The following is a 24,994-nucleotide window of genomic DNA, read 5'->3' as shown; positions in this document are numbered from 1 at the left end:
TCTTATTCCACTAATCAAATTCACAGTTTTTTTTGTGTAATTGAGACTAGATTTACTACAACTATTTTTCAGGAACCCCAGTGAACATTATAGGGTGAAGTGAACATTATAGGGTGAAGTGAACATTATTGGGTTACGCTACTGGTTTTGTTTACATTTTTATAACAGTGACGCTTCCTTTACCATAAAAAGTCACATGTGTTTATATAATGCAATTTTTAAACTATCAACGTCTTATTCCACTAATCAAATTCACAGTTTGTTTTTGTGTAATTGAGGCTAGATTTACTACAGCTATTTTTTAGGAACCCCAGTGAACATTATAGGGTGAAGTGAACATTATAGGGTGAAGTGAACATTATAGGGTGAAGTGAACAATATTGGGTTACGCTACTGGTTTTGTTTACATTTTTATAACAGTGACGCTTCCTTTACCATAAAAAGTCACATGTGTTTATATAATGCAATTTTTAAACTATTAACGTCTTATTCCACTAATCAAATTCACAGTTTGTTTTTGTGTAATTGAGGCTAGATTTACTACAGCTATTTTTTAGGAACCCCAGTGAACATTATAGGGTGAAGTGAACATTATAGGGTGAAGTGAACATTATTGGGTTACGCTACTGGTTTTGTTTACATTTTTATAACAGTGACGCTTCCTTTACCATAAAAAGTCACATGTGTTTATATAATGCAATTTTTAAACTATCAACGTCTTATTCCACTAATCAAATTCACAGTTTTTTTTGTGTAATTGAGACTAGATTTACTACAACTATATTTCAGGAACCCCAGTGAACATTATAGGGTGAAGTGAACATTATAGGGTGAAGTGAACATTATAGGGTTACGATACTGGTTTTGTTTACATTTTTATAACAGTGACGCTTCCTTTACCATAAAAAGTCACATGTGTTTATATAATGCAATTTTTAAACTATCAACGTCTTATTCAACTAATCAAATTCACAGTTTTTTTTGTGTAATTGAGACTAGATTTACTACAACTATTTTTCAGGAACCCCAGTGAACATTATAGGGTGAAGTGAACATTATAGGGTAAAGTGAACATTATAGGGTGAAGTGAACATTATAGGATGAAGAGAATATTATAGGATGAAGTGAATATTATAGGATTAAGTGAATATTATAGGGTGAAGTGAACATTATAGGGTGAAGTGAACATTATAGGGTGAAGTGAACATTTATAGGGTCAAATTCACAGGGTGAAGTGAACATTATAGGGTTACGATAGGGTTAAGTGAACATTATAGGGTGAAGAGAATATTATAGGATGAAGTTAATATTATAGGGTGAAGTGAATAGTATAGGGTGAAGTGAACATTATAGGGTGAAGTGAACATTATAGGGTTACGATACTGGTGTTGTGTACATTTTTGTAACAGTGACACTTCCTTTACCATAAAAAGTCACATGTGTTTATATAATGCAATTTTTAAACTATCAACGTCTTATTCCACTAATCAAATTCACAGTTTTTTTGTGTAATTGAGACTAGATTTACTACAACTATTTTATCAGGAACCCCAGTGAACATTATAGGGTGAAGTGAACATTATAAGGTTACGATACTGGTTTTGTTTACATTTTTATAACAGTGACGCTTCCTTTACTATAAAAAGTCACATGTGTTTATATAATGCAATTTTTAAATTATCAACGTCTTATTCCACTAATCAAATTCACAGTTTTTTTGTGTAATTGAGACTAGATTTACTACAACTATTTTTCAGGAACCCCAGTGAACATTATAGGGTGAAGTGAACATTATAGGGTGAAGTGAACATTATAGGGTTACGATACTGGTTTTGTTTACATTTTTATAACAGTGACGCTTCCTTTACTATAAAAAGTCACATGTGTTTATATAATGCAATTTTTAAATTATCAACGTCTTATTCCACTAATCAAATTCACATTTTTTTTGTGTAATTGAGACTAGATTTACTACAACTATATTTCAGGAACCCCAGTGAACATTATAGGGTGAAGTGAACATTATAGGGTGAAGTGAACATTATAGGGTTACGATACTGGTTTTGTTTACATTTTTATAACAGTGACGCTTCCTTTACCATAAAAAGTCACATGTGTTTATATAATGCAATTTTTAAACTATCAACGTCTTATTCCACTAATCAAATTCACAGTTTTTTTGTGTAATTGAGACTAGATTTACTACAACTATTTTATCAGGAACCCCAGTGAACATTATAGGGTGAAGTGAACATTATAGGGTGAAGTGAACATTATAGGGTTACGATACTGGTTTTGTTTACATTTTTATAACAGTGACGCTTCCTTTACTATAAAAAGTCACATGTGTTTATATAATGCAATTTTTAAATTATCAACGTCTTATTCCACTAATCAAATTCACAGTTTTTTTGTGTAATTGAGACTAGATTTACTACAACTATTTTTCAGGAACCCCAGTGAACATTATAGGGTGAAGTGAACATTATAGGGTGAAGTGAACATTATTGGGTTACGCTACTGGTTTTGTTTACATTTTTATAACAGTGACGCTTCCTTTACTATAAAAAGTCACATGTGTTTATATAATGCAATTTTTAAACTATCAACGTCTTATTCCACTAATCAAATTCACAGTTTGTTTTTGTGTAATTGAGGCTAGATTTACTACAGCTATTTTTTAGGAACCCCAGTGAACATTATAGGGTGAAGTGAACATTATAGGGTGAAGTGAACATTATAGGGTAAAGTGAACATTATAGGGTGAAGTGAACATTATAGGATGAAGAGAATATTATAGGATGAAGTGAATATTATAGGATGAAGTGAATATTATAGGGTGAAGTGAACATTATAGGGTGAAGTGAACATTTATAGGGTCAAATTCACAGGGTGAAGTGAACATTATAGGGTTACGATAGGGTTAAGTGAACATTATAGGGTGAAGAGAATATTATAGGATGAAGTGAATATTATAGGGTGAAGTGAATATTATAGGGTGAAGTGAACATTATAGGGTGAAGTGAACATTATAGGGTGAAGTGAACATTATAGGGTTACGATACTGGTGTTGTTTACATTTTTGTAACAGTGACACTTCCTTTACCATAAAAAGTCACATGTGTTTATATAATGCAATTTTTAAACTATCAACGTCTTATTCCACTAATCAAATTCAGTTTTTTTGTGTAATTGAGACTAGATTTACTACAACTATTTTTCAGGAACCCCAGTGAACATTATAGGGTGAAGTGAACATTATAGGGTAAAGTGAACATTATAGGGTGAAGTGAACATTATAGGATGAAGAGAATATTATAGGATGAAGTGAATATTATAGGATGAAGTGAATATTATAGGGTGAAGTGAACATTATAGGGTGAAGTGAACATTATAGGGTGAAGTGAACATTTATAGGGTCAAATTCACAGGGTGAAGTGAACATTATAGGGTTACGATAGGGTTAAGTGAACATTATAGGGTGAAGAGAATATTATAGGATGAAGTTAATATTATAGGGTGAAGTGAATAGTATAGGGTGAAGTGAACATTATAGGGTGAAGTGAACATTATAGGGTTACGATACTGGTGTTGTGTACATTTTTGTAACAGTGACACTTCCGTTACCATAAAAAGTCACATGTGTTTATATAATGCAATTTTTAAACTATCAACGTCTTATTCCACTAATCAAATTCACAGTTTTTTTGTGTAATTGAGACTAGATTTACTACAACTATTTTATCAGGAACCCCAGTGAACATTATAGGGTGAAGTGAACATTATAGGGTGAAGTGAACATTATAAGGTTACGATACTGGTTTTGTTTACATTTTTATAACAGTGACGCTTCCTTTACTATAAAAAGTCACATGTGTTTATATAATGCAATTTTTAAATTATCAACGTCTTATTCCACTAATCAAATTCACAGTTTTTTTGTGTAATTGAGACTAGATTTACTACAACTATTTTTCAGGAACCCCAGTGAACATTATAGGGTGAAGTGAACATTATAGGGTGAAGTGAACATTATAGGGTTACGATACTGGTTTTGTTTACATTTTTATAACAGTGACGCTTCCTTTACTATAAAAAGTCACATGTGTTTATATAATGCAATTTTTAAATTATCAACGTCTTATTCCACTAATCAAATTCACATTTTTTTTGTGTAATTGAGACTAGATTTACTACAACTATATTTCAGGAACCCCAGTGAACATTATAGGGTGAAGTGAACATTATAGGGTGAAGTGAACATTATTGGGTTACGCTACTGGTTTTGTTTACATTTTTATAACAGTGACGCTTCCTTTACCATAAAAAGTCACATGTGTTTATATAATGCAATTTTTAAACTATCAACGTCTTATTCCACTAATCAAATTCACAGTTTTTTTTGTGTAATTGAGACTAGATTTACTACAACTATATTTCAGGAACCCCAGTGAACATTATAGGGTGAAGTGAACATTATAGGGTGAAGTGAACATTATAGGGTTACGATACTGGTTTTGTTTACATTTTTATAACAGTGACGCTTCCTTTACCATAAAAAGTCACATGTGTTTATATAATGCAATTTTTAAACTATCAACGTCTTATTCAACTAATCAAATTCACAGTTTTTTTTGTGTAATTGAGACTAGATTTACTACAACTATTTTTCAGGAACCCCAGTGAACATTATAGGGTGAAGTGAACATTATAGGGTAAAGTGAACATTATAGGGTGAAGTGAACATTATAGGATGAAGAGAATATTATAGGATGAAGTGAATATTATAGGATGAAGTGAATATTATAGGGTGAAGTGAACATTATAGGGTGAAGTGAACATTATAGGGTGAAGTGAACATTTATAGGGTCAAATTCACAGGGTGAAGTGAACATTATAGGGTTACGATAGGGTTAAGTGAACATTATAGGGTGAAGAGAATATTATAGGATGAAGTAAATATTATAGGGTGAAGTGAATAGTATAGGGTGAAGTGAACATTATAGGGTGAAGTGAACATTATAGGGTTACGATACTGGTGTTGTGTACATTTTTGTAACAGTGACACTTCCTTTACCATAAAAAGTCACATGTGTTTATATAATGCAATTTTTAAACTATCAACGTCTTATTCCACTAATCAAATTCACAGTTTTTTTGTGTAATTGAGACTAGATTTACTACAACTATTTTATCAGGAACCCCAGTGAACATTATAGGGTGAAGTGAACATTATAGGGTGAAGTGAACATTATAAGGTTACGATACTGGTTTTGTTTACATTTTTATAACAGTGACGCTTCCTTTACTATAAAAAGTCACATGTGTTTATATAATGCAATTTTTAAATTATCAACGTCTTATTCCACTAATCAAATTCACAGTTTTTTTGTGTAATTGAGACTAGATTTACTACAACTATTTTTCAGGAACCCCAGTGAACATTATAGGGTGAAGTGAACATTATAGGGTGAAGTGAACATTATAGGGTTACGATACTGGTTTTGTTTACATTTTTATAACAGTGACGCTTCCTTTACCATAAAAAGTCACATGTGTTTATATAATGCAATTTTTAAATTATCAACGTCTTATTCCACTAATCAAATTCACATTTTTTTTTTGTGTAATTGAGACTAGATTTACTACAACTATATTTCAGGAACCCCAGTGAACATTATAGGGTGAAGTGAACATTATAGGGTGAAGTGAACATTATAGGGTTACGATACTGGTTTTGTTTACATTTTTATAACAGTGACGCTTCCTTTACCATAAAAAGTCACATGTGTTTATATAATGCAATTTTTAAACTATCAACGTCTTATTCCACTAATCAAATTCACAGTTTTTTTGTGTAATTGAGACTAGATTTACTACAACTATTTTATCAGGAACCCCAGTGAACATTATAGGGTGAAGTGAACATTATAGGGTGAAGTGAACATTATTGGGTTACGATACTGGTTTTGTTTACATTTTTATAACAGTGACGCTTCCTTTACTATAAAAAGTCACATGTGTTTATATAATGCAATTTTTAAATTATCAACGTCTTATTCCACTAATCAAATTCACAGTTTTTTTGTGTAATTGAGACTAGATTTACTACAACTATTTTTCAGGAACCCCAGTGAACATTATAGGGTGAAGTGAACATTATAGGGTGAAGTGAACATTATTGGGTTACGCTACTGGTTTTGTTTACATTTTTATAACAGTGACGCTTCCTTTACTATAAAAAGTCACATGTGTTTATATAATGCAATTTTTAAACTATCAACGTCTTATTCCACTAATCAAATCTACAGTTTGTTTTTGTGTAATTGAGGCTAGATTTACTACAGCTATTTTTTAGGAACCCCAGTGAACATTATAGGGTGAAGTGAACATTATAGGGTGAAGTGAACATTATAGGGTGAAGTGAACATTATTGGGTTACGCTACTGGTTTTGTTTACATTTTTATAACAGTGACGCTTCCTTTACCATAAAAAGTCACATGTGTTTATATAATGCAATTTTTAAACTATCAACGTCTTATTCCACTAATCAAATTCACAGTTTTTTTTGTGTAATTGAGACTAGATTTACTACAACTATATTTCAGGAACCCCAGTGAACATTATAGGGTGAAGTGAACATTATAGGGTGAAGTGAACATTATAGGGTTACGATACTGGTTTTGTTTACATTTTTATAACAGTGACGCTTCCTTTACCATAAAAAGTCACATGTGTTTATATAATGCAATTTTTAAACTATCAACGTCTTATTCAACTAATCAAATTCACAGTTTTTTTTGTGTAATTGAGACTAGATTTACTACAACTATTTTTCAGGAACCCCAGTGAACATTATAGGGTGAAGTGAACATTATAGGGTAAAGTGAACATTATAGGGTAAAGTGAACATTATAGGGTGAAGTGAACATTATAGGATGAAGAGAATATTATAGGATGAAGTGAATATTATAGGATGAAGTGAATATTATAGGGTGAAGTGAACATTATAGGGTGAAGTGAACATTTATAGGGTCAAATTCACAGGGTGAAGTGAACATTATAGGGTTACGATAGGGTTAAGTGAACATTATAGGGTGAAGAGAATATTATAGGATGAAGTGAATATTATAGGGTGAAGTGAATATTATAGGGTGAAGTGAACATTATAGGGTGAAGTGAACATTATAGGGTGAAGTGAACATTATAGGGTTACGATACTGGTGTTGTTTACATTTTTGTAACAGTGACACTTCCTTTACCATAAAAAGTCACATGTGTTTATATAATGCAATTTTTAAACTATCAACGTCTTATTCCACTAATCAAATTCACAGTTTTTTTGTGTAATTGAGACTAGATTTATTACAACTATTTTATCAGGAACCCCAGTGAACATTATAGGGTGAAGTGAACATTATAGGGTGAAGTGAACATTATAAGGTTACGATACTGGTTTTGTTTACATTTTTATAACAGTGACACTTCCTTTACTATAAAAAGTCACATGTGTTTATATAATGCAATTTTTAAATTATCAACGTCTTATTCCACTAATCAAATTCACAGTTTTTTTGTGTAATTGAGACTAGATTTACTACAACTATTTTTCAGGAACCCCAGTGAACATTATAGGGTGAAGTGAACATTATAGGGTGAAGTGAACATTATAGGGTTACGATACTGGTTTTGTTTACATTTTTATAACAGTGACGCTTCCTTTACCATAAAAAGTCACATGTGTTTATATAATGCAATTTTTAAACTATCAACGTCTTATTCCACTAATCACATTCACAGTTTTTTTGTGTAATTGAGACTAGATTTACTACAACTATTTTATCAGGAACCCCAGTGAACATTATAGGGTGAAGTGAACATTATAGGGTGAAGTGAACATTATAAGGTTACGATACTGGTTTTGTTTACATTTTTATAACAGTGACGCTTCCTTTACTATAAAAAGTCACATGTGTTTATATAATGCAATTTTTAAATTATCAACGTCTTATTCCACTAATCAAATTCACAGTTTTTTTGTGTAATTGAGACTAGATTTACTACAACTATTTTTCAGGAACCCCAGTGAACATTATAGGGTGAAGTGAACATTATAGGGTGAAGTGAACATTATAGGGTTACGATACTGGTTTTGTTTACATTTTTATAACAGTGACGCTTCCTTTACCATAAAAAGTCACATGTGTTTATATAATGCAATTTTTAAACTATCAACGTCTTATTCCACGCATCAAATTCACAGTTTTTTTGTGTAATTGAGACTAGATTTACTACAACTATTTTATCAGGAACCCCAGTGAACATTATAGGGTGAAGTGAACATTATAGGGTGAAGTGAACATTATAGGGTGAAGTGAACATTATAGTGTGAAGTTAACATTATAGTGTGAAGTGAACATTATAGGATGAAGAGAATATTATAGGATGAAGTGAATATTATAGGATGAAGTGAATATTATAAGGTGAAGTGAACATTATAGGGTGAAGTGAACATTATAGGGTGAAGTGAACATTATAGGGTGGAGTGAACATTATAGGGTTAAGTTAACATTATAGGTAGAAGAGAATATTATAGGGTGAAGTGAACATTATAGGGTGAAGTGAACATTATAGGGTGAAGTGAACATTATTGGGTTACGCTACTGGTTTTGTTTACATTTTTATAACAGTGACGCTTCCTTTACCATAAAAAGTCACATGTGTTTATATAATGCAATTTTTAAACTATCAACGTCTTATTCCACTAATCAAATTCACAGTTTGTTTTTGTGTAATTGAGGCTAGATTTACTACAGCTATTTTTCAGGAACCCCAGTGAACATTATAGGGTAAAGTGAACATTATAGGGTGAAGTGAACATTATAGGGTGAAGTGAACATTATTGGGTTACGCTACTGGTTTTGTTTACATTTTTATAACAGTGACGCTTCCTTTACCATAAAAAGTCACATGTGTTTATATAATGCAATTTTTAAACTATCAACGTCTTATTCCACTAATCAAATTCACAGTTTTTTTTGTGTAATTGAGACTAGATTTACTACAACTATATTTCAGGAACCCCAGTGAACATTATAGGGTGAAGTGAACATTATAGGGTGAAGTGAACATTATAGGGTTACGATACTGGTTTTGTTTACATTTTTATAACAGTGACGCTTCCTTTACCATAAAAAGTCACATGTGTTTATATAATGCAATTTTTAAACTATCAACGTCTTATTCAACTAATCAAATTTACAGTTTTTTTTTGTGTAATTGAGACTAGATTTACTACAACAATTTTTCAGGAACCCCAGTGAACATTATAGGGTGAAGTGAACATTATAGGGTGAAGTGAACATTATAGGGTGAAGTGAACATTATAGGATGAAGAGAATATTATAGGATGAAGTGAATATTATAGGATGAAGTGAATATTATAGGGTGAAGTGAACATTATAGGGTGAAGTGAACATTATAGGGTGAAGTGAACATTTATAGGGTAAAATTCACAGGGTGAAGTGAACATTATAGGGTTACGATAGGGTTAAGTGAACATTATAGGGTGAAGAGAATATTATAGGATGAAGTGAATATTATAGGGTGAAGTGAATATTATAGGGTGAAGTGAACATTATAGGGTGAAGTGAACATTATAGGGTGAAGTGAACATTATAGGGTTACGATACTGGTGTTGTTTACATTTTTGTAACAGTGACACTTCCTTTACCATAAAAAGTCACATGTGTTTATATAATGCAATTTTTAAACTATCAACGTCTTATTCCACTAATCAAATTCACAGTTTTTTTTTGTAATTGAGACTAGATTTACTACAACTATTTTTCAGGAACCCCAGTGAACATTATAGGGTGAAGTGAACATTATAGGGTGAAGTCTAGAACATTATAGGGTTAAGTGAAAATTATAGGGTGAAGTGAACATTATAGGATTAAGTGAATATTATAGGATGAAGTGAATATTATAGGATGAAGTTAATATTATAGGGTTAAGTGAACATTATAGGGTTACGCTACTGGTTTTGTTTACATTTTTATAACGGTGACACTTCCTTTACCATAAAAAGTCACATGTGTTTATATAATGCAATTTTTAAACTATCAACGTCTTATTCCACTAATCAAATTCACAGTTTTTTTGTGTAATTGAGACTAGATTTACTACAACTATTTTTCAGGAACCCCAGTGAACATTATAGGGTTAAGTGAACATTATAGGGTGAAGTGAACATTATAGGGTTACGATACTGGTTTTGTTTACATTTTTATAACAGTGACGCTTCCTTTACCATAAAAAGTCACATGTGTTTATATAATGCAATTTTTAAATTATCAACGTCTTATTCCACTAATCAAATTCACATTTTTTTTGTGTAATTGAGACTAGATTTACTACAACTATATTTCAGGAACCCCAGTGAACATTATAGGGTGAAGTGAACATTATAGGGTGAAGTGAACATTATAGGGTGAAGTGAACATTATAGGATGAAGAGAATATTATAGGATGAAGTGAATATTATAGGATGAAGTGAATATTATAGGGTGAAGTGAACATTATAGGGTGAAGTGAACATTATAGGGTGAAGTGAACATTTATAGGGTCAAATTCACAGGGTGAAGTGAACATTATAGGGTTACGATAGGGTTAAGTGAACATTATAGGGTGAAGAGAATATTATAGGATGAAGTAAATATTATAGGGTGAAGTGAATAGTATAGGGTGAAGTGAACATTATAGGGTGAAGTGAACATTATAGGGTTACGATACTGGTGTTGTGTACATTTTTGTAACAGTGACACTTCCTTTACCATAAAAAGTCACATGTGTTTATATAATGCAATTTTTAAACTATCAACGTCTTATTCCACTAATCAAATTCACAGTTTTTTTGTGTAATTGAGACTAGATTTACTACAACTATTTTATCAGGAACCCCAGTGAACATTATAGGGTGAAGTGAACATTATAGGGTGAAGTGAACATTATAAGGTTACGATACTGGTTTTGTTTACATTTTTATAACAGTGACGCTTCCTTTACTATAAAAAGTCACATGTGTTTATATAATGCAATTTTTAAATTATCAACGTCTTATTCCACTAATCAAATTCACAGTTTTTTTGTGTAATTGAGACTAGATTTACTACAACTATTTTTCAGGAACCCCAGTGAACATTATAGGGTGAAGTGAACATTATAGGGTGAAGTGAACATTATAGGGTTACGATACTGGTTTTGTTTACATTTTTATAACAGTGACGCTTCCTTTACCATAAAAAGTCACATGTGTTTATATAATGCAATTTTTAAATTATCAACGTCTTATTCCACGCATCAAATTCACATTTTTTTTTGTGTAATTGAGACTAGATTTACTACAACTATATTTCAGGAACCCCAGTGAACATTATAGGGTGAAGTGAACATTATAGGGTGAAGTGAACATTATAGGGTTACGATACTGGTTTTGTTTACATTTTTATAACAGTGACGCTTCCTTTACCATAAAAAGTCACATGTGTTTATATAATGCAATTTTTAAACTATCAACGTCTTATTCCACTAATCAAATTCACAGTTTTTTTGTGTAATTGAGACTAGATTTACTACAACTATTTTATCAGGAACCCCAGTGAACATTATAGGGTGAAGTGAACATTATAGGGTGAAGTGAACATTATTGGGTTACGATACTGGTTTTGTTTACATTTTTATAACAGTGACGCTTCCTTTACTATAAAAAGTCACATGTGTTTATATAATGCAATTTTTAAATTATCAACGTCTTATTCCACTAATCAAATTCACAGTTTTTTTGTGTAATTGAGACTAGATTTACTACAACTATTTTTCAGGAACCCCAGTGAACATTATAGGGTGAAGTGAACATTATAGGGTGAAGTGAACATTATTGGGTTACGCTACTGGTTTTGTTTACATTTTTATAACAGTGACGCTTCCTTTACTATAAAAAGTCACATGTGTTTATATAATGCAATTTTTAAACTATCAACGTCTTATTCCACTAATCAAATTCACAGTTTGTTTTTGTGTAATTGAGGCTAGATTTACTACAGCTATTTTTTAGGAACCCCAGTGAACATTATAGGGTGAAGTGAACATTATAGGGTGAAGTGAACATTATAGGGTGAAGTGAACATTATTGGGTTACGCTACTGGTTTTGTTTACATTTTTATAACAGTGACGCTTCCTTTACCATAAAAAGTCACATGTGTTTATATAATGCAATTTTTAAACTATCAACGTCTTATTCCACTAATCAAATTCACAGTTTTTTTTGTGTAATTGAGACTAGATTTACTACAACTATATTTCAGGAACCCCAGTGAACATTATAGGGTGAAGTGAACATTATAGGGTGAAGTGAACATTATAGGGTTACGATACTGGTTTTGTTTACATTTTTATAACAGTGACGCTTCCTTTACCATAAAAAGTCACATGTGTTTATATAATGCAATTTTTAAACTATCAACGTCTTATTCAACTAATCAAATTCACAGTTTTTTTTGTGTAATTGAGACTAGATTTACTACAACTATTTTTCAGGAACCCCAGTGAACATTATAGGGTGAAGTGAACATTATAGGGTAAAGTGAACATTATAGGGTAAAGTGAACATTATAGGGTGAAGTGAACATTATAGGATGAAGAGAATATTATAGGATGAAGTGAATATTATAGGATGAAGTGAATATTATAGGGTGAAGTGAACATTATAGGGTGAAGTGAACATTTATAGGGTCAAATTCACAGGGTGAAGTGAACATTATAGGGTTACGATAGGGTTAAGTGAACATTATAGGGTGAAGAGAATATTATAGGATGAAGTGAATATTATAGGGTGAAGTGAATATTATAGGGTGAAGTGAACATTATAGGGTGAAGTGAACATTATAGGGTGAAGTGAACATTATAGGGTTACGATACTGGTGTTGTTTACATTTTTGTAACAGTGACACTTCCTTTACCATAAAAAGTCACATGTGTTTATATAATGCAATTTTTAAACTATCAACGTCTTATTCCACTAATCAAATTCACAGTTTTTTTGTGTAATTGAGACTAGATTTATTACAACTATTTTATCAGGAACCCCAGTGAACATTATAGGGTGAAGTGAACATTATAGGGTGAAGTGAACATTATAAGGTTACGATACTGGTTTTGTTTACATTTTTATAACAGTGACACTTCCTTTACTATAAAAAGTCACATGTGTTTATATAATGCAATTTTTAAATTATCAACGTCTTATTCCACTAATCAAATTCACAGTTTTTTTGTGTAATTGAGACTAGATTTACTACAACTATTTTTCAGGAACCCCAGTGAACATTATAGGGTGAAGTGAACATTATAGGGTGAAGTGAACATTATAGGGTTACGATACTGGTTTTGTTTACATTTTTATAACAGTGACGCTTCCTTTACCATAAAAAGTCACATGTGTTTATATAATGCAATTTTTAAACTATCAACGTCTTATTCCACTAATCACATTCACAGTTTTTTTGTGTAATTGAGACTAGATTTACTACAACTATTTTATCAGGAACCCCAGTGAACATTATAGGGTGAAGTGAACATTATAGGGTGAAGTGAACATTATAAGGTTACGATACTGGTTTTGTTTACATTTTTATAACAGTGACGCTTCCTTTACTATAAAAAGTCACATGTGTTTATATAATGCAATTTTTAAATTATCAACGTCTTATTCCACTAATCAAATTCACAGTTTTTTTGTGTAATTGAGACTAGATTTACTACAACTATTTTTCAGGAACCCCAGTGAACATTATAGGGTGAAGTGAACATTATAGGGTGAAGTGAACATTATAGGGTTACGATACTGGTTTTGTTTACATTTTTATAACAGTGACGCTTCCTTTACCATAAAAAGTCACATGTGTTTATATAATGCAATTTTTAAACTATCAACGTCTTATTCCACGCATCAAATTCACAGTTTTTTTGTGTAATTGAGACTAGATTTACTACAACTATTTTATCAGGAACCCCAGTGAACATTATAGGGTGAAGTGAACATTATAGGGTGAAGTGAACATTATAGGGTGAAGTGAACATTATAGTGTGAAGTGAACATTATAGTGTGAAGTGAACATTATAGGATGAAGAGAATATTATAGGATGAAGTGAATATTATAGGATGAAGTGAATATTATAAGGTGAAGTGAACATTATAGGGTGAAGTGAACATTATAGGGTGAAGTGAACATTATAGGGTGGAGTGAACATTATAGGGTTAAGTTAACATTATAGGTAGAAGAGAATATTATAGGGTGAAGTGAACATTATAGGGTGAAGTGAACATTATAGGGTGAAGTGAACATTATTGGGTTACGCTACTGGTTTTGTTTACATTTTTATAACAGTGACGCTTCCTTTACCATAAAAAGTCACATGTGTTTATATAATGCAATTTTTAAACTATCAACGTCTTATTCCACTAATCAAATTCACAGTTTGTTTTTGTGTAATTGAGGCTAGATTTACTACAGCTATTTTTCAGGAACCCCAGTGAACATTATAGGGTAAAGTGAACATTATAGGGTGAAGTGAACATTATAGGGTGAAGTGAACATTATTGGGTTACGCTACTGGTTTTGTTTACATTTTTATAACAGTGACGCTTCCTTTACCATAAAAAGTCACATGTGTTTATATAATGCAATTTTTAAACTATCAACGTCTTATTCCACTAATCAAATTCACAGTTTTTTTTGTGTAATTGAGACTAGATTTACTACAACTATATTTCAGGAACCCCAGTGAACATTATAGGGTGAAGTGAACATTATAGGGTGAAGTGAACATTATAGGGTTACGATACTGGTTTTGTTTACATTTTTATAACAGTGACGCTTCCTTTACCATAAAAAGTCACATGTGTTTATATAATGCAATTTTTAAACTATCAACGTCTTATTCAACTAATCAAATTTACAGTTTTTTTTTGTGTAATTGAGACTAGATTTACTACAACAATTTTTCAGGAACCCCAGTGAACATTATAGGGTGAAGTGAACATTATAGGGTGAAGTGAACATTATAGGGTGAAGTGAACATTATAGGATGAAGAGAATATTATAGGATGAAGTGAATATTATAGGATGAAGTGAATATTATAGGGTGAAGTGAACATTATAGGGTGAAGTGAACATTATAGGGTGAAGTGAACATTTATAGGGTAAAATTCACAGGGTGAAGTGAACATTATAGGGTTACGATAGGGTTAAGTGAACATTATAGGGTGAAGAGAATATTATAGGATGAAGTGAATATTATAGGGTGAAGTGAACATTATAGGGTGAAGTGAACATTATAGGGTGAAGTGAACATTATAGGGTGAAGTGAACATTATAGGGTTACGATACTGGTGTTGTTTACATTTTTGTAACAGTGACACTTCCTTTACCATAAAAAGTCACATGTGTTTATATAATGCAATTTTTAAACTATCAACGTCTTATTCCACTAATCAAATTCACAGTTTTTTTTTGTAATTGAGACTAGATTTACTACAACTATTTTTCAGGAACCCCAGTGAACATTATAGGGTGAAGTGAACATTATAGGGTGAAGTCTAGAACATTATAGGGTTAAGTGAAAATTATAGGGTGAAGTGAACATTATAGGATTAAGTGAATATTATAGGATGAAGTGAATATTATAGGATGAAGTTAATATTATAGGGTTAAGTGAACATTATAGGGTTACGCTACTGGTTTTGTTTACATTTTTATAACGGTGACACTTCCTTTACCATAAAAAGTCACATGTGTTTATATAATGCAATTTTTAAACTATCAACGTCTTATTCCACTAATCAAATTCACAGTTTTTTTGTGTAATTGAGACTAGATTTACTACAACTATTTTTCAGGAACCCCAGTGAACATTATAGGGTGAAGTGAACATTATAGGGTGAAGTGAACATTATAGGGTTACGATACTGGTTTTGTTTACATTTTTATAACAGTGACGCTTCCTTTACCATAAAAAGTCACATGTGTTTATATAATGCAATTTTTAAATTATCAACGTCTTATTCCACTAATCAAATTCACATTTTTTTTGTGTAATTGAGACTAGATTTACTACAACTATATTTCAGGAACCCCAGTGAACATTATAGGGTGAAGTGAACATTATAGGGTGAAGTGAACATTATAGGGTTACGATACTGGTTTTGTTTACATTTTTATAACAGTGACGCTTCCTTTACCATAAAAAGTCACATGTGTTTATATAATGCAATTTTTAAACTATCAACGTCTTATTCCACTAATCAAATTCACAGTTTTTTTGTGTAATTGAGACTAGATTTACTACAACTATTTTATCAGGAACCCCAGTGAACATTATAGGGTGAAGTGAACATTATAGGGTGAAGTGAACATTATTGGGTTACGATACTGGTTTTGTTTACATTTTTATAACAGTGACGCTTCCTTTACTATAAAAAGTCACATGTGTTTATATAATGCAATTTTTAAATTATCAACGTCTTATTCCACTAATCAAATTCACAGTTTTTTTTGTGTAATTGAGACTAGATTTACTACAACTATTTTTCAGGAACCCCAGTGAACATTATAGGGTGAAGTGAACATTATAGGGTGAAGTGAACATTATTGGGTTACGCTACTGGTTTTGTTTACATTTTTATAACAGTGACGCTTCCTTTACTATAAAAAGTCACATGTGTTTATATAATGCAATTTTTAAACTATCAACGTCTTATTCCACTAATCAAATTCACAGTTTGTTTTTGTGTAATTGAGGCTAGATTTACTACAGCTATTTTTTAGGAACCCCAGTGAACATTATAGGGTGAAGTGAACATTATAGGGTGAAGTGAACATTATAGGGTGAAGTGAACATTATTGGGTTACGCTACTGGTTTTGTTTACATTTTTATAACAGTGACGCTTCCTTTACCATAAAAAGTCACATGTGTTTATATAATGCAATTTTTAAACTATCAACGTCTTATTCCACTAATCAAATTCACAGTTTTTTTTGTGTAATTGAGACTAGATTTACTACAACTATATTTCAGGAACCCCAGTGAACATTATAGGGTGAAGTGAACATTATAGGGTGAAGTGAACATTATAGGGTTACGATACTGGTTTTGTTTACATTTTTATAACAGTGACGCTTCCTTTACCATAAAAAGTCACATGTGTTTATATAATGCAATTTTTAAACTATCAACGTCTTATTCAACTAATCAAATTCACAGTTTTTTTTGTGTAATTGAGACTAGATTTACTACAACTATTTTTCAGGAACCCCAGTGAACATTATAGGGTGAAGTGAACATTATAGGGTAAAGTGAACATTATAGGGTGAAGTGAACATTATAGGATGAAGAGAATATTATAGGATGAAGTGAACATTATAGGATGAAGTGAATATTATAGGGTGAAGTGAACATTATAGGGTGAAGTGAACATTTATAGGGTCAAATTCACAGGGTGAAGTGAACATTATAGGGTTACGATAGGGTTAAGTGAACATTATAGGGTGAAGAGAATATTATAGGATGAAGTGAATATTATAGGGTGAAGTGAATATTATAGGGTGAAGTGAACATTATAGGGTGAAGTGAACATTATAGGGTGAAGTGAACATTATAGGGTTACGATACTGGTGTTGTTTACATTTTTGTAACAGTGACACTTCCTTTACCATAAAAAGTCACATGTGTTTATATAATGCAATTTTTAAACTATCAACGTCTTATTCCACTAATCAAATTCACAGTTTTTTTGTGTAATTGAGACTAGATTTATTACAACTATTTTATCAGGAACCCCAGTGAACATTATAGGGTGAAGTGAACATTATAGGGTGAAGTGAACATTATAAGGTTACGATACTGGTTTTGTTTACATTTTTATAACAGTGACACTTCCTTTACTATAAAAAGTCACATGTGTTTATATAATGCAATTTTTAAATTATCAACGTCTTATTCCACTAATCAAATTCACAGTTTTTTTGTGTAATTGAGACTAGATTTACTACAACTATTTTTCAGGAACCCAGTGAACATTATAGGGTGAAGTGAACATTATAGGGTGAAGTGAACATTATAGGGTTACGATACTGGTTTTGTTTACATTTTTATAACAGTGACGCTTCCTTTACTATAAAAAGTCACATGTGTTTATATAATGCAATTTTTAAATTATCAACGTCTTATTCCACTAATCAAATTCACATTTTTTTTGTGTAATTGAGACTAGATTTACTACAACTATTTTTCAGGAACCCCAGTGAACATTATAGGGTGAAGTGAACATTATAGGGTGAAGTGAACATTATAGGGTTACGATACTGGTTTTGTTTACATTTTTATAACAGTGACGCTTCCTTTACCATAAAAAGTCACATGTGTTTATATAATGCAATTTTTAAACTATCAACGTCTTATTCCACTAATCACATTCACAGTTTTTTTGTGTAATTGAGACTAGATTTACTACAACTATTTTATCAGGAACCCCAGTGAACATTATAGGGTGAAGTGAACATTATAGGGTGAAGTGAACATTATAAGGTTACGATACTGGTTTTGTTTACATTTTTATAACAGTGACGCTTCCTTTACTATAAAAAGTCACATGTGTTTATATAATGCAATTTTTAAATTATCAACGTCTTATTCCACTAATCAAATTCACAGTTTTTTTGTGTAATTGAGACTAGATTTACTACAACTATTTTTCAGGAACCCCAGTGAACATTATAGGGTGAAGTGAACATTATAGGGTGAAGTGAACATTATAGGGTTACGATACTGGTTTTGTTTACATTTTTATAACAGTGACGCTTCCTTTACCATAAAAAGTCACATGTGTTTATATAATGCAATTTTTAAACTATCAACGTCTTATTCCACGCATCAAATTCACAGTTTTTTTGTGTAATTGAGACTAGATTTACTACAACTATTTTATCAGGAACCCCAGTGAACATTATAGGGTGAAGTGAACATTATAGGGTGAAGTGAACATTATAGGGTGAAGTGAACATTATAGTGTGAAGTGAACATTATAGTGTGAAGTGAACATTATAGGATGAAGAGAATATTATAGGATGAAGTGAATATTATAGGATGAAGTGAATATTATAAGGTGAAGTGAACATTATAGGGTGAAGTGAACATTATAGGGTGAAGTGAACATTATAGGGTGGAGTGAACATTATAGGGTTAAGTTAACATTATAGGTAGAAGAGAATATTATAGGGTGAAGTGAACATTATAGGGTGAAGTGAACATTATAGGGTGAAGTGAACATTATTGGGTTACGCTACTGGTTTTGTTTACATTTTTATAACAGTGACGCTTCCTTTACCATAAAAAGTCACATGTGTTTATATAATGCAATTTTTAAACTATCAACGTCTTATTCCACTAATCAAATTCACAGTTTGTTTTTGTGTAATTGAGGCTAGATTTACTACAGCTATTTTTCAGGAACCCCAGTGAACATTATAGGGTAAAGTGAACATTATAGGGTGAAGTGAACATTATAGGGTGAAGTGAACATTATTGGGTTACGCTACTGGTTTTGTTTACATTTTTATAACAGTGACGCTTCCTTTACCATAAAAAGTCACATGTGTTTATATAATGCAATTTTTAAACTATCAACGTCTTATTCCACTAATCAAATTCACAGTTTTTTTTGTGTAATTGAGACTAGATTTACTACAACTATATTTCAGGAACCCCAGTGAACATTATAGGGTGAAGTGAACATTATAGGGTGAAGTGAACATTATAGGGTTACGATACTGGTTTTGTTTACATTTTTATAACAGTGACGCTCCCTTTACCATAAAAAGTCACATGTGTTTATATAATGCAATTTTTAAACTATCAACGTCTTATTCAACTAATCAAATTTACAGTTTTTTTTTGTGTAATTGAGACTAGATTTACTACAACAATTTTTCAGGAACCCCAGTGAACATTATAGGGTGAAGTGAACATTATAGGCTGAAGTGAACATTATAGGGTGAAGTGAACATTATAGGATGAAGAGAATATTATAGGATGAAGTGAATATTATAGGATGAAGTGAATATTATAGGGTGAAGTGAACATTATAGGGTGAAGTGAACATTATAGGGTGAAGTGAACATTTATAGGGTAAAATTCACAGGGTGAAGTGAACATTATAGGGTTACGATAGGGTTAAGTGAACATTATAGGGTGAAGAGAATATTATAGGATGAAGTGAATATTATAGGGTGAAGTGAATATTATAGGGTGAAGTGAACATTATAGGGTGAAGTGAACATTATAGGGTGAAGTGAACATTATAGGGTTACGATACTGGTGTTGTTTACATTTTTGTAACAGTGACACTTCCTTTACCATAAAAAGTCACATGTGTTTATATAATGCAATTTTTAAACTATCAACGTCTTATTCCACTAATCAAATTCACAGTTTTTTTTTGTAATTGAGACTAGATTTACTACAACTATTTTTCAGGAACCCCAGTGAACATTATAGGGTGAAGTGAACATTATAGGGTGAAGTCTAGAACATTATAGGGTGAAGTGAAAATTATAGGGTGAAGTGAACAGTATAGGATTAAGTGAATATTATAGGATGAAGTGAATATTATAGGATGAAGTTAATATTATAGGGTTAAGTGAACATTATAGGGTTACGCTACTGGTTTTGTTTACATTTTTATAACGGTGACACTTCCTTTACCATAAAAAGTCACATGTGTTTATATAATGCAATTTTTAAACTATCAACGTCTTATTCCACTAATCAAATTCACAGTTTTTTTGTGTAATTGAGACTAGATTTACTACAACTATTTTTTCAGGAACCCCAGTTAACATTATAGGGTGAAGTGAACATTATAGGGTGAAGTGAACATTATAGGGTTACGATACTGGTTTTGTTTACATTTTTATAACAGTGACGCTTCCTTTACCATAAAAAGTCACATGTGTTTATATAATGCAATTTTTACACTATCAACGTCTTATTCCACTAATCAAATTCACAGTTTTTTTGTGTAATTGAGACTAGATTTACTACAACTATTTTTTCAGGAACCCCAGTGAACATTATAGGGTGAAGTGAACATTATAGGGTGAAGTGAACATTATAGGGTTACGATACTGGTTTTGTTTACATTTTTATAACAGTGACACTTCCTTTACTATAAAAAGTCACATGTGTTTATATAATGCAATTTTTACACTATCAACGTCTTATTCCACTAATCAAATTCACAGTTTTTTTGTGTAATTGAGACTAGATTTACTACAACTATTTTTTCAGGAACCCCAGTGAACATTATAGGGTGAAGTGAACATTATAGGGTGAAGTGAACATTATAGGGTGAAGTGAACATTATTGGGTTACGCTACTGGTTTTGTTTACATTTTTATAACAGTGACGCTTCCTTGTCCATAAAAAGTCACATGTGTTTATATAATGCAATTTTTAAACTATCAACGTCTTATTCCACTAATCAAATTCACAGTTTTTTTGTGTAATTGAGACTAGATTTACTACAACTATTTTTTCAGGAACCCCAGTGAACATTATAGGGTGAAGTGAACATTATAGGGTGAAGTGAACATTATAGGGTGAAGTGAACATTATAGGGTTACGCTACTGGTTTTGTTTACATTTTTATAAACGTGACGCTTCCTTTACCATAAAAAGTCACATGTGTTTATATAATGCAATTTTTAAACTATCAACGTCTTATTCCACTAATCAAATTCACAGTTTTTTTGTGTAATTGAGACTAGATTTACTACAACTATTTTTTCAGGAACCCCAGTTAACATTATAGGGTGAAGTGAACATTATAGGGTGAAGTGAACATTATAGGGTGAAGTGAACATTATAGGATGAAGAGAATATTATAGGATGAAGTGAATATTATAGGATTAAGTGAATATTATAAGGTGAAGTGAACATTATAGGGTGAAGTGAACATTATAGGGTGAAGTGAACATTATAGTGTGAAGTGAACATTTTAGGGTGAAGTGAACATTATAGGATTAAGAGAATATTATAGGATGAAGAGAATATTATAGGATGAAGTGAATATTATAGGGTGAAGTGAACATTATAGGGTGAAGTGAACATTATAGGGTGAAGTCTTGAACATTATATGGTGAAGTGAACATTATAGGGTGCAGTGAACATTATAGGATGAAGTGAATATTATAGGATGAAGTGAATATTATAGGATGAAGTGAATATTATAGGGTGAAGTGAACATTATAGGGTTACGCTACTGGTTTTGTTTACATTTTTATAACAGTGACACTTCCTTTACCATAAAAAGTCACATGTGTTTATATAATGCAATTTTTAAACTATCAACGTCTTATTCCACTAATCAAATTCACAGTTTTTTTGTGTAATTGAGACTAGATTTACTACAACTATTTTTCAGGAACCCCAGTGAACATTATAGGGTGAAGTGAATATTATAGGGTGAAGTGAACATTATAGGGTGAAGTGAACATTATAGGATGAAGAGAATATTATAGGATGAAGTGAATATTATAGGATGAAGTGAATATTATAGGGTTAAGTTAACATTATAGGGTGAAGTGAACATTATAGGGTGAAGTGAATATTATAGGGTGAAGTGAACATTATAGGATGAAGAGAATATTATAGGATGAAGTGAATATTATAGGATGAAGTGAATATTATAGGGTGAAGTGAACATTATAGGGTGAAGTGAACATTATAGGGTGAAGTGAACATTATAGGGTGAAGTCTTGAACATTATAGGGTGAAGTGAACATTATAGGATGAAGTGAATATTATAGGATGAAGTGAATATTATAGGATGAAGTGAATATTATAGGGTGAAGTGAACATTATAGGGTTACGCTACTGGTTTTGTTTACATTTTTATAACAGTGACACTTCCTTTACCATAAAAAGTCACATGTGTTTATATAATGCAATTTTTAAACTATCAACGTCTTATTCCACTTATCAAATTCACAGTTTTTTTGTGTAATTGAGACTAGATTTACTACAACTATTTTTCAGGAACCCCAGTGAACATTATAGGGTGAAGTGAACATTATAGAGTGAAGTGAACATTATAGGATGAAGAGAATATTATAGGATGAAGTGAATATTATAGGATGAAGTGAACATTATAGGGTGAAGTAAACATTATAGGGTGAAGTGAACATTATAGGGTGAAGTTAACATTATAGGGTTACGATACTGGTTTTGTTTACATTTTTATAACAGTGACGCTTCCTTTACCATAAAAAGTCACATGTGTTTATATAATGCAATTTTTAAACTATCAACGTCTTATTCCACTAATCAAATTCACAGTTTTTTTGTGTAATTGAGACTAGATTTACTACAACTATTTTTCAGGAACCCCAGTGAACATTATAAGGTGAAGTGAACATTATAAGGTTAAGTGAACATTATAGGATGAAGAGAATATTATAGGATTAAGTGAATATTATAGGATGAAGTGAATATTATAGGGTAAAGTGAACATTATAGGGTGAAGTGAACATTATAGGGTGAAGTGAACATTATAGCGTGAACTGCCATGGAAATAACAATAAAACAAGGATAGGCTCGCAACGTCTCTTCTGTGGGAGAGAGGTTGCAGGGTAGAGAAAAGGCACCCCCTCACTAAGTCACGAAGTCTATTTTGTACTCTGTCAAGGCAGGATAGGCTATTTAGCCGCGCCTGCCCAAATATGGCAGCAGTATTCCATCCTTGAACGTACTTGGCTTTTATATAGATAGAGAATTGCATTAGTAGTGAGATATCTTCTGGAGCGGTAGAAAGATCCCACCATCTTTCCGGCGACCTTGGCAACAAACTTGATGTACGTGTTCCATTTCAGATCAGAGGTAAAGGTCAAACCCAGAAGCTTGTCAAAACACGGGGCTTCTCCCAGACGAGAGCCATCCATCCCAATTGATGCTAGATGGAGATCAGAGCGTTGATCATGTAAGGATAGGAGTTTGGTTTTAGATGCATTAAAGGTAACCAGTCACATCTTCCCCCACTGAACCACGCGCTCGAGATCAGAGGAGAGAGAATCAGAGAGAACTTTGCCATTTACAGCCTTTGACGTGTTGCTGTAGATGGTCGTGTCATCAGCATAGATGTCAACGAATGATTTAAGTATGTGTTTAGGGAGATCATTGATGTAGATCAGGAAGAGAGTTGGGCCCAGGATTGACCCCTGAGGGACTCCAACATTAATACTGCAGACCTCTGATTTTTGTCCATCGACCACTACTCTTATGAGCCTATTGGAGAGAAATGATTTAATGATTGAGAAAACATTTCCAGTTATACCGTAGCTGGAAATCTTGTGAAGTAGACTCTTATGCCATACCTTGTCGAAGGCCTTTGATGTGTCAAGAGTATGCCTACAATTAACCATTCAGTCAGGTCTGATACTATAGAGGACGCTTCCTTTTAAAACATGGAGTGCAAAGGTAAATCAGATATGAATGTACGGAAGCTATCCCAGTCAGCCATAGAGTATCGGTATACAGTAGGGTGAAGTGAACATTATAGGGTGAAGTGAACATTATAGGGTGAAATGAACATTACAGGCTGAAGTGAACATTATAGGGTGAAGTGGACATTATAGGGTGAAGTGAACATTATAGAGTTAAGTGAACATTATCGGGTGAAGTGAACATTATAGGGTGAAGTGAACATTATAGGATGAAGTGACATTATAGGGTGAAGTGAACATTGTAGGGTTAAGTGGACATTATAAGCTGAAGTGGACATTATAGGATGAAGTGAACATTATAGGGTGAAGTGAACATTATAGGGTTAAGTGAACATTATAGGGTGAAGTGAACATTATAAGAAGAAGTGGACATT

General features: G+C 31.9%; 2 long non-coding RNA genes across 3 annotated transcripts in view; one reads left to right on the top strand and one right to left on the bottom strand.

Moving 5' to 3' along the window:
* The window catches only part of LOC145268758 (uncharacterized), a 467,671-nt gene that overhangs the window by 158,496 nt on the left and 284,181 nt on the right, over nt 1-24,994 (bottom strand). The gene's annotated exons all lie outside the window — the stretch shown is intronic.
* LOC145268759 (uncharacterized) overlaps nt 1-24,994 on the top strand; it is a 347,300-nt gene that overhangs the window by 108,968 nt on the left and 213,338 nt on the right. The gene's annotated exons all lie outside the window — the stretch shown is intronic.

This window comes from Euprymna scolopes, chromosome 44, assembly GCF_053919585.1.
Source record: "Euprymna scolopes isolate OS-2025 chromosome 44, ASM5391958v1, whole genome shotgun sequence".
NCBI classification, from domain to species: domain Eukaryota; kingdom Metazoa; phylum Mollusca; class Cephalopoda; order Sepiida; family Sepiolidae; genus Euprymna; species Euprymna scolopes.
Note: the sequence above shows the minus strand (reverse complement) of the source record. Positions and strands in the feature narration are given on the sequence as shown.